Source organism: Acipenser ruthenus, chromosome 23 (assembly GCF_902713425.1).
Source record: "Acipenser ruthenus chromosome 23, fAciRut3.2 maternal haplotype, whole genome shotgun sequence".
Lineage (NCBI taxonomy): Eukaryota > Metazoa > Chordata > Actinopteri > Acipenseriformes > Acipenseridae > Acipenser > Acipenser ruthenus.
The window spans coordinates 2,519,545-2,532,492 of NC_081211.1; the positions used below are offsets into that span (position 1 = coordinate 2,519,545).

The 12,948-nt window shown below is 35.7% G+C and overlaps 1 protein-coding gene across 3 annotated transcripts in view; it reads left to right on the forward strand.

The window, feature by feature from the left end:
* Positions 1–12,948, forward strand: part of LOC117413234 (runt-related transcription factor 3-like) — a 68,443-nt gene that overhangs the window by 18,258 nt on the left and 37,237 nt on the right. The gene's annotated exons all lie outside the window — the stretch shown is intronic.

Here is a 12,948-nt window from a genome sequence, read left to right on the forward strand (position 1 = left end):
GTTACACTCTGGTGTAGATTAGACATGATTCTAAGAGCACTATAGAGGCGAGAGGGGTGCTTTAGTGTATCTAAACAATAAGAACAATACATTTCACACCCGTACCATGATGCTCTGTATTGTTATTATTATTTATTTCTTAGCAGACTTACAATTGTTACAAGATATCACATTATTTTTTACATACAATTACCCATTTATACAGTTGGGTTTTTACTGGAGCAATCTACATTGCTCAAGGGTACAGTAGCAGTGTCCCCCACTGGGGATTGAACCCACAACCCGCCGGTCAGGAGTCCAGAGCCCTAACCACTACTCCACACTTCTGCTCCTGCACTTTGCTTTCTGTTGCTAGATGATGAGCATTGCTGTATGTGTTTGTGTATATCAGAAATCTGTCTGGTTATTCTGTGTTCACTTCTGCATTCTCTTGTCAGACAGGCACTGAGCTAGTCTGAGTAACATGATGTGCAATGCGTGGGCTGGTGGATCAGCAGAGTTTCTTGAATTGTTTGTGGCTATTATATGGAGGTGGTAGTAATGGGGGGGGGGGGGGGGTTGTCATATGCAGTTGACCGTGAGAACACGTACTCCTACACGAGATCATCCGGTTATAAGAATGAGCACTTTGAAGAAAAGAAAAAAAGTTGTAATGAGAACAGATGTTAGGCTTAGGCTTGTGTAAGAGTGCACATAATATCTGGGAACTTCTTTAAGAGGAATGACCCATGGCAATGAAAAAACTTATATTTTAGTTTTTTTTTCACACATCTCTTAAGATGACTTGGCTTTCATTTGTTTCATTCCCTCAAGTATCTACATGGCATATATTGTGTTGACCCAATCAGAACAGACATTTTTGACAGCCAATCACATCACAGCAAGCCAGAGCGACAGTACAACAAACGTTACAATATGTAACGTGAAAAGCTTTTGCAAGGAAAAGCATTGGGCAAACTGTACTTAAATTCCATAATAACAAAACATTGACTTACACAATGGTGAAAAATAGAAATTTACATGTACAAATAAGCTATGCAGAATTTGTTTTAAAATTCTTGCAGACAGATGCAGCCTAGCCAGGACTCTGTCTCTATTAACCCCATCCAGAGGGCAGTGCTTTTACAGGGGTCCATTGTAAATGAGCTTTATCCATAAGAGCTTAAAGCCACATTTAGCCACCAGAAGTCAATAAGTGTGAATCAGTGCTTTTGCATGGAAAATAACATGGGACGCTAAGCCAAGCCGGGTCAGGGATTCAAACCTGACCTCGAGATCAGGGGTCAGTCAGATTTAAGCCCCCTTGTCTCAGTCCTCACCGCAGCCATGCAATCTCCAGGAGCTAACTGCTGTGAAGAGCCGGACAAGCAGGCAGAGTGGCTTTAAGTAGCTGAGTGTGTGTGTGTGTGTGTGCGTGCGCGCGTGCATGCGTGCGTGTTTGTGGGTGTGTGTGTGTGTGTGTGTGTGTGTGTGTGTGTGTGTGTGTGTGTGCGCGCGCGTGCGTGCGTGCGCGTGCGTGTGTGTTTGTGGGTGTGTGTGTGTGTGTGTGTGTGTGTGTGTGTGTGTGTGTATGTTAGGGGTATTTATTAATCATTACGACTCGCTACAGTAACCCCTTTGCTTATTGCACAATGCCTGTGGTTTTTATGGAGGTAGGGCACTAATAGCTGGCAAGGAAAAACCGTGGCTGCCTAGATAAAAAAAAAAATTAAAATGAGTAAGACGGTTTATGAATAAGTAAGTTAGTAAGTAATACCAACAGCTTCAGTTGCTGCTGTAAAAAAAAAAAAAAAAGTAATCTGGTAAATTTGTGAATCGGAAATTCACCATTGTTAAATTGGAGAGAATCGTTTGCTGACACAAAACGCCAAAGTACATTTCTATCTGATCAAAAGCTTTAGAAAAGCAAAGCATCAACCCTTTATAATCCACAGCCCTATCCACAGGCACACATGTGAAAGCCTTCCCTTTACAAGCTTGCTTAGGCCAGCATTTTAAGTTACTGTTAAACACAAAAGAGCATCTTTATACTAGAGTCCCTCATATTAATGCTCCCTATACTGGACAGTGAAGCCAGATGGCACAGCATGCATTAAGTGGGGTCCTATGGGTCTGCACTGTTGTGCTGTATCTTTAGAGACTTTTCAAAGAGAAAATGCACAATGATAAGATCAGCAATGGATATGATAATCAGACGAATAAAGGAGATTTTAAGACCTTTAATGGGTTAATGTCACCTTTCTGGTTGTACTTGACTGTCCAGCACTATGGGGGTCAGTGCAGACTGACCACCAGGTTGAGATCTCATAAAACAAATTAAGTTATCCAACATGCATCAGTGTTTCTTCTGAATTTAATCCTTTGTGAGAAAAAATATAAACCTGCAAGCCATCTGCAGCTAAAATCATATGACATTGTAATAAGGCAGATACAGAAGGGCTAATTGTGAAACACTAGCTCAGTGATGACGTGACGACATGACCTTATAGTATTCAACCACAACAATTAGCTTTTTTTTCCCCTAACGCAACTGTTGATTTACTTCAGTTCCTGGACTTCTAAAGACAAATGAATGTGCACATTTATAAGCAGCAAGCGTTTGATGGAAACGCAGTATTTTGCATTTCTGTGAATAATCTTTCTGTGGCTCCATTTTGTCTGAATTGTTCGTGAGTCCACTTTGTTTAATTTGTTTTGCACTGTTTATGCAGACTCAATTGGTAATGTATCTTTGTAGTTGGTTATCTGGAATGTTAAATGGATACTTTCTTTCAAAATGTGATTTATACGTATTTTTAAGGCTGCTACGAGACTCGTGATTCTCACAACTTTGTTAAAACACACACACATATTCACACACACACACACACACACACACACACACACTCACTCACACCATATAATAGCATATAAACTTAGCCCTTTGCTAAAATCATAAAACATTAAAGCACACCATACTATAAAACTAACTGCTTTACTGATAAAAACTATTAAGGTTTTAACCCTAATAAAATCACATTTTGCAATTATTTCTCTTTGTGTGATTCCAACAAAGTTTAAACTGCACACAATTACACAGTGGGTTTTTGGTCCTCAAGTACCCATAACAGTCCAGGTTTTGGTTTCAAGTAATATTTCTGTTGCAGTCTCACAGACTCCAGAGCAATCACTGCAGCTCCGCGCTGTTTAAAGTTTCAGTGGCAGCCTGTAAGTGATGTCTTATGTGCACTGGGGAAACAATGCATGTTTAAAACAAATATTTAGTTTCTGGTTGAAACAAAAAACCTGTAGCGCTGGGGTTTTAAAGGATTCATTCAAAATGTTTAATCTGCTGGTTGTGTCGTATTGTGAGTTCAGGAACTGAAAAATACCAGTATACACTATAGTGCCTTGATTGAAATTTAAATTCTTAGATAAAGACCCCCTTAAAGCATGCTTTTCACTGTGCTCCATCTTTAAGCTTATTGCACAGTTGTTACCATGATAAGAGCAGCATCCATTGGTAATTACTGAGTTATTACTATGTAATTACATAGATATTCCTGCCTTGTGATCTGAAGTGCTAAGGCCAAATAGTTTATTAATTAAGCCCAGCATACATGAGGAAACATGTTTCTTCAAACATTGTCAAGGAAACATTATCAGGAAGCATTGTCGGGAAACTTGTTCAAGCAGCACGTGGTCATTCCTGCAGCACACTTCAAAATGGATGAAAGCCTTATTACACTGAGTGGTGCTGCACTTATAATTGCATTAACACTTCGTAGAAGGTGTGGCTGGTTCAGAAGAAAAATACAGGTTTTATTAACCAAACTTAAACAAATAGCACCGGACTCATCAGCCGCTGGAGTTTTTCAAAACTTTAGTTCACTTAATCGCCTTAAAATCCCAGTTTACATCATTGTTTCTGTTAAACAGTTATAAACATTAATCTAGAGCAAGTTCTTTGAGAAGTGCTCACGTAATTATTAATGCATGCTCCTGTCATCTGGTTAACACCAGTAGTACTGTCTTATTTTGCTATGCAAAGTCTTATGGATGTTTCAGTTATGCGTGACAGGTAAATACAGCACGAATGAAATGTATCATTAAGTATAACTTAAATTTTTTAAATAAACCACAACTACTGCTAAGCTAAACAGAAATTACTACAACGTAAACATTGCACTAATGTAGACATCCGTAGACGGCAGAAGTCTGTAGAAGTCGCCATTTTGCAAAGTCACATGACCGATGAACAGAGTCTTTCCTGATTGGCCAAAGGCAAAATGTTTCCTAAAAATGTTTCTCAAAGTAGAACCCAGGTCTGCTCCGGGACACACGGACACACGGAAACAGCCAGCATAGATGAGGAAGCATTGCACCTGGAAACATGTTTCCTCATGTACGCTGGGCTTTAAACGCACATTCAGTTTATATAGGCACCACAATAGAAAATGGTGAAAATACATTTAATTACATAACAATTAAAACAACCCCTCCCTTTCATGCCAGAAAGTCATTTACAAACTGCTTTGATTTTTTTTCCACGTTGTATTAAAAGATGCCATCAATGGGTAAAAAGACCAAAATATAATAATTTTGGTGGAAAAATACATTCCACTGGTTTAGAGCAAAATCCCCTGTGTAATTTGTAAATGCAAAAGAACAATGTTACTGCCTTTTGCTAAGGACAGCAATCTGGGTCTTATGTCAGGCATTAACTTCAAACTATGCTTTAATTGCACTCATATTTGGTGAAATTAATGGTTTGCTTTCAGTGGCATCTGTTTACAACTCAAAATGGATCAATGTATAACAAATTAATGAAGCTTACAGTAAGACCAGGATGAATATGCTCCACAGTCAATGCGGTGTTCTGATGCGCTTGAGGCAAACTGTCTTAGTCATGTGTAGTACGCCTCCAAGAACCAATATAACGTCCAGACTCTACTGTAGTTATTACTGCTGGGAATGTTGGTATCAAATACACAACTATAAAAATAATTTGCTTTGGTGTCTTTTTAATATCAGAATTACAGCAAACAGCTTACAAAAAAGATATGTTTTTATACACCTCTTACGCTTTTTAGAATCTTGGGAAACACAGATCACTTCACTTTTTTTAGCATCCAAATAATTGAGACGACTTTCCACCAAAAAAGATCTGGTCCATAAGCAGTTAATGATTCTGCTATCCTGGGGATTAGGTTTTGGAGCTGTTCACTCACTCTTCAGTATCATTAATAGTTGTCACACAGCCATCCAAGGTGCAGCGTTATTAAAGTTTCCTCGCTTTATTTATTTATTTTTTTTCTAAAAGCACCCATTGTGTCCTGGTATGTCTGCACAGCTTAAAGGAAACCTTGACTGTATTGAAATGCATACTTCAAAAATTGCTGTATGATAAATGTATCTAATAGCTGTGTGTTTTGTTTCAGCTTACTTTATGCTCTTTAGACGAGCGGCTTTATCAAAGTGGTATTGAGCAAGAAGGCAATTCAGTCCTACATTAAGTCTGCTATAAACTGTCTGCCTTCCGTTCATGTCAGTTCAGACATGGAATAAAGAAGTGCAGAACTCTGAGCCAGTCGACTGGAACGCACTAGCATTCTAAATATATATGTGTATATTTTAATAGGTATCAATGTTTATTACAATGTTAAGTGTTTAGTAGTTTTCTAGGCCCAAAACCCTAGTAGCCAAATTGAGGCGAAGGCTGGGGGCTTTTAAGGTCGAGGCCAGTGTCAAAGCCATGATAGTCTAGGCAGAGGCTGTGTGTCAAGGCTGGGACCCTCTAAGCTAAAGTTATTGTCATGAACTTATATAAGATAAACATTGAGTTATATTTATTAGGTTAGGCTGGAGATGAATATGGACACATTCAGACAATTGTAAACTGGTAAAGGGGGGATCAGAAAACAAATTTTATTCCATCAGCATAGAAAACAAACGTGCAAATTGAATGGAGACCAACACCAAAGGCCAAGGCTGAGACCAGAGTAAATGGTCTTGAGTTCATAAAGAGCCGTTCATTTTTTGGATGCTGTTTCAAGGTTAGAAATGCCCAGACCGGTGGCTCAGGTTTTCTGCGTGCATTCACATGTGGGTCAAGTTAGGCTAAACAGCATACAGTTTGTGCCATAGAACATCCTCTTCCACACCCAGTGCAGTACACTGTACAAAATAAAATAGGTTATATAGGCACCTGAGGTGACAACAGGATATAAAGAATAGGTTTATGAACAAATAAATAAGAATGGGTCAGACATATGAACACAAATTCTTGTTTTTATAGTAGATTCAATATTAGTAAAAATGTCCTTAATATAATTTTGTTAAGCATTGAATTATAGGTCTTTGAGGTTTGTACATAAAGGCAACAACGTGTAGCTAGATTTTTTAGGGAAAGCAACATCAAAGCAATTTAAGACCACTATGGAAAATTGTGCAAGTATTTATTAAACTACAGCTATGGCCAAAAAGTTTTGCATCACCTAGAATTTTAGGATTGAGACATAATTATATATATATATATATAAAAACTATATAAACATAATTTAGATCTCTTATTTAACACCATGTATCAAATAAACTACAAAATTGTATTGCAAAAGTCTACCGGAAGCCATTTCAATGTAACATTATTCAGCAGGTTTCAGTGGAGCAAAATGCTTTCATTTTATAGGGTGATGTAAAACTTTTGTCCATAGCTGTACATGATTTTTCTAAACCATGCAACCATAAAAAGAAGCGACTTCACGCATACTCACAGCACATACAGCACAGCAGCGTTCGTAGTGTATCTCCTTAAGGGTGGTCTGAAGGAAACCAATACTAAGCTCTTGTGAAGGAAATCAGCCCACAACACTTACGACAAAAAGACTGTTCATGAGATAATCCTCCCTGTTTTTCTGAATTGCTTATTGTTTATAGGATTAAGGCCTTGAGGGCTAGGGGTCGATCTGTTCCGTTAAACAATTCTCTTAGGTTTGTCTGCGGCAGACCAAGCACTTGTATCCTCACTTAAAGAAATAGCCACAGGGTCCACAATCTCCTTATAAAATCTGCTTGGCACACTGTAACACAGTACCTTTGGGTGTTATTATTTTGTTTTTATTTCATTTTTTTTTGGTTTGTTTTCCAATGCAGTACTTTCCAACTGTTATACAGTGGATTTCTTTATTATTATTATTATTATTATTATTATTATTATTATTATTATTATTATTATTATTATTATTATTATTATTATTATTATTATTATTAATATAAAAAGTTAATTAGTATTAGTTTTAGTATTGGTATTTGTATTCATGTTGCAAATGCAGGAATCATGAAAATAAATCAGCCTTTCCTCCCTTTAAAAGGAATTATTCTTCTGAAGCTAGTGGAAGATTCCTACTTCCTCTAAGGCTCTAAGGATAATCTTCTAATTTTTGTCTCACCGCTGATTACCCAGCCCTTTGGCCTTGTGTCTACTCTACTTGAGAGTAATAAAGAATAATAAAGACGGCTGAACTGAAATCTACCCGCCCATTTCACTGTGTCAATCAATAGCATTGACAAAATGAACCTCCCGTATCATCACCCAATAAGTGGGGGATGAATGCCTGTTGCAACACAGAGTAGACAGACTCTTTCTATGCATCCATTATCCCACACTCCACGCAATCACTTGATGCTAATTCTAAGACGATAGGCGTAATTAACTTCACAACAATTGTTTGTTTATGCTAACTGATACACCAATCAGGGCAGTCTGGATTCAGTTTCCAGTCTCTGCATGTGCTGAAATGGAAGGCGTATTTATTTATATAACTGAGTGGCTCCTATATATATATATATATATATATATATATATATATATATAAGAAATGATTACCCTTTTCTTTGCCAAAACTTTCTTTCTCATTCTTGTGCCATTTAACCCCATCACTGCTGGGGGGATAGATGAGTTCTTTCTGTTTTTCCAGTACTGCATTTGTAGGGACCTGCATACTGACCGTACCCTACGCTGCTCATCCAAGGGTTAAACAAGCTGTTCTTTGGCTGTGTGGCACAGTCCCTTTTGAATTCGCTCCCTAAAGATACGTGAGATAGCTGTTCTATTTCTATGTGTAAGTCCACATTAAAAAACATCCAAATTGCGGTGTATGTCATGTGCTCATGACTAGACGGATTGGGTTGGGGTTGGGTTATTTTCCTTCAGTTCCTTTTTTTATTTGCTTTGGTATTAAATCTATTGGTTGGTTCCCATCATGATTTTAGTTTTTTTAAACGTTGTGGTTTTATTGTGAAGTGAAAAATGCTACAAGAAACTGAAGTTCATTGACAAAGGTTTCGTCGAGAAGCCTTTTTTAATATCTTCAAATACTGTTAAGTGAATGGGATCCTTTGAAATTAGGGCACTATATAACTCTAAATTATTATTATTATTATTATTATTATTATTATTATTATTATTATTATTATTATTATTATTATTATTGTTGTTGTTATTGCTGCTTGGGTTTTTCCTCCAACACTAACACCAACACTAACAACAATTTTTAATAAACACAGTAAAAAAATGGATGTCATGTGGGGTGCAATAATGAGCAGTTAAAATACATGTGCTGTGTGCTGAAGTAACAAGCAAGTTGTTTTTCTATGAGTCAGTCTTTGGTGAGAGCTTTAACCAAGCAGGGCCCACCACACATATCAAATGACTGTCATACTGAATTGTACTGTTCAAATATATGTTATCCATGTGATTGTTTGATCTTTATACAGACGATTACTGTTTACTTTCTGTCTGTGCAACGTAACCTCATTTTATTCTATATATATAAAAAAAAATGCTTTTCCAGTCAAACCTTTGTTTGGAACTTGTTTGGCGAACGATTACGTTGGATTAAAGAAAATGACTGTAATTAGCATGGGAAAAAAAAAAAAACTAAAAAAAGTCTTCCCCACTAACTTTTCACAAACCACTATGCATTATCATAGCCTCCCCACCTCAAATATCACAAACTGAATGACCAATTCACTTCAGATTCAAACCACTGAGCTGCTCACAACACTCAGTTTATTTAGTATCGAATTTAGACTAGATAAACCACCCAATGCATGCATTCAAAAAATGAACAACAAAACTACCAGAAAGTGATGGCAATGGAGGTGGTAGAAATGCCTCTGTCCCTCAGAACTAAAAAAAGAAGCATGCAATATGTAGCACATACTTTTTTAATATAAATTCCATTAGAGGATGAATTCCTTTGTAATGGATGTAGCATTCCTGGCTTGTGTTGTGTAATAAGCATCAGGGATTTCAGTAACAATGGGAGACAAGGACGTTTGGACACACTTTGACAGGGGGCTTGGTACTGGCTGCTCGGTTGGCAGGTGGTTCCATACCCAGAACTGTAAAAATGACTGAAGTTTTTCAAGTTGCGGTCCATAACAGGAGTGCCAATCACGGTCCTGGAGGGCTATTCCACTCCAGGTTTAACAGGTAACTTTAGAGACTAAACGCCAGGGTCTGGATGGAGGTTTAGTTGGTTAAACCATTTAGAACAGGATTGGAACAAAGACCAGGAGTGGATGTACCAACTGGCTTCACTGGGAGGCTGTACACCTCATTAACAGAGACCGCTGCATGAGCAGCCGCATATCAGAAGGTCTGGCTGTATCTCAGTTCTGTAGCTATTGATTGGTTTAAAGTTATCTGGGGAGAATGCTATTTTCTTTTATGTGGTTGCACCTGGTGTATACGTTGTATTCACTTTATACTACTGTGCCTAATTGTTGCTGACAGCAGTGGTCCTCAGACTGGGAGTCGGGGTAGATTTCAGGCAGGACCCAAGCAGAAATGCTATACGTGACAACAGAGAAACGCAGCAGGGCTTTTATAAGATATAGATTTTTGCATGTAAACATTGTCAGATTAAGGATACTACACTGTGTGTTTTTGTTTTCATTAATTAATATTAAAGCTTTGCGCAATAAAATCTGATTTTGATATTTCTATCATGTATTATCGAATTGACGTTTTCAATAGAGTCGCGGCCAGACTATTCACGTCGAAGTGGGTGGCGAGCCGACTGCAGTATGCAAGTATCTCAACTGTGTCGAACAGTGATTTTTAAAGAATATCTAGAAAGTCAAACAATCGCTATAATTCATTTGAAAACACTCGTTTTTATTTGCAACTATTATGATTTTGTTTCGTGCGTTACAAAAATATGGGAGTTTTAGAGTAGATTTCTAATTTGCACATTATTTGGATTTTTGAAAAAAAAAACATTATTATTATTATTATTATTATTATTATTATTATTATTATTATTATTATTATTATTATTATTATTATTATTATTATATAAGACGAACACATTTGTCGGTTTCAGTAACATATCACATTTAAAAAAAAGTTACTTATCATTAATTATTTTTACAAAATTGTGGCTTTATATTTAATGTACTTGGGCATTTGAAATTAATGAGTAGCCTACGATTATTAATTCATTGATGTTTTTAGTTTATAACATTAGAAAAAGTGGCACACGTGTTTCATAGAATATAGCCTATATTTTAAAACTCAACTAAATAAACAGGCAAGCGTCTACATTGTTTGTATTTGGGGATGATTTAATGAACGTTTATTTTTGTTACCAATGTTATCAATTACCGATCAGCTTTCCAAATTTACAGGCTGTTGTAAGATGCTTTTAATTTGGTATTATTCCGCGTTTTCACTGCATGTTACCAAAAACCATCCCCACAAATTGTTCAAGTAATCTATATAATTAACATATTTTTTTAATATCTTAACTAATAATGGTTGGTTATTCTACTTTTACAGAGTGACGCAGTGGAACACACGTATATGATTTAAAAAAATAAATAAATAAAAACAAAATAAAAACATAAAATATATCTTATGGTATTTGGATAAGTGTGAATTGTTTCAAATAACGTATGCTTCATGTATCCTGTTGTTACCCCAGAACTGAAAAAAACTAATGAATAGCCGGAAGCCGTTCGCAATCCTGAGCTCTCCTCTTTGAAACGACAAACGCGCCAACTAGTGGATAAATAATTGTATTACCATTGACTTTGAAATTCTTAAGTGCAGGGTGTGGCAATAGGTCTGTTTATAAATAACCCTATCTCGATTAATATCATTCATTTTTGCAACTGCTTAATATATATATATATATATATATATATATATATATATATATATATATATATATATATATATATATATATATATATATATATATATATAATCTAGTGTAATAGCCTGTAATGTACTAATAATAAATGTAACTCGAGCATGACATTTATTTTGGAACATTATTAAAATGTATTTTAATGAAACCCCACATATACAAATACATTTTGTATAAATGTCAATCATATTTTTAAAAAGGATCAATTCTAATTGAAAGTGTATTTTGTTCTAGGTTAATTTACAAATAGGATGTAATATCACTGGAACTGTTTTTTTTTTTTTTAAAGTGGAAAGTGCAGAAATGCACTCATGAAAGGTGTAGGCAAAATAAAACACATTCAAACAATTTCGGGCATATCACTCAAGTATACACTGTACATACACCATACTTCGTGATTGACTGACATGCTTCTTAATTCAGGATTGGGTCGGTTTTGTATTATTAGACTCGTTTATATATCTTCCAGCAATGTCTTTTCAGTAAAATTGTTAGTGCCGGTTCGTTCCTGAACATTAACGGGTAGGTACTTATCATTTCATCAAAAAAAAAAAAAAAATTAAATAAAAAGAACAGCTATTTTAATTTTCAAAATAAATCCATGCACATTGTATTTAGTTTGGCTTGTTTTCTAATTCAAGAACACCTGGACGTGGCTTTGTCTTGTGTTGTCTACTTCGATGCTGCACTAAAAACCAGCACTGAAAGACAGTCTTCCTTGTATTGACTTGTAAACACGCACGCACACAGGGTGGTTAGTGTTGAATTTGTGTCGGTCTTTATCTGGTTTGGGTTTCTGACAGTTTCACACCAGACACAACAAAGTAGGTCTACTGAAAATGCATGCAGTGCGGCAGCAGTCTTCACACATTATTATTAATGAAATGAAAAAAATAATTAAAAAAAACAGAAAATAACGTTATGTGGGTCGTACATTATTGCTATATAAAATGTTGCACACAACGTTGCATGCATCTTTGATACTACTGCTACTACTACTACTACTGTTGTATTTAATAATAATAATAATAATAATAATAATAATAATAATAATAATAATAATAATAATAATAATAATAAGCCACGATAACGTTACTGTATATATTCAAAATCTGAGCTTTCATTTACAATGTGTTGTTTAGCTGCAGGCTAAATAACAGATACCACTGTTGAGCAATAGCCTATATAGCGATCTCGCATTTATCAAATACATATCTATCTATCTATCTATCTATCTATCTATCTATCTATCTATCTATCTAACTATCTATCTATCTAACTATCTATAAACACATCTCCAGTGAAGAAGCGAAGTGTAGAATGTGCACAACGTTACTTGCGGTTCTAACTCGTTTTAAATGTTCTCACAGCCGAATTGAGCTCAGAGTGGGCTGCGATTCTTCATTTGCACGTGGGTTTTATTCTAATCCAATTATTTCATCACTTCAGAATTTATTTTACATGTCTAGAAAGAATAAACAGTATGTAATCGATTCCACATCCGCAGTAAGGAAATATGATATTTTTTATAGACCAACCACTAACAATTACACTATTTTTAACATCGATCAGATCCATGCACATGTTATTTTTTTAGCTCTTAAAAAACGGTTACTTTTATTAATATTAACCCTATATATTTTTTTAAACGGCCTTTATTTTAAACCGAATAATTGAAATGTATTTTTTTTTATGTCAACTTAATTTTACGCATTGATTGTGTAGAAGTCGATTCTTAATAGTTGTATAA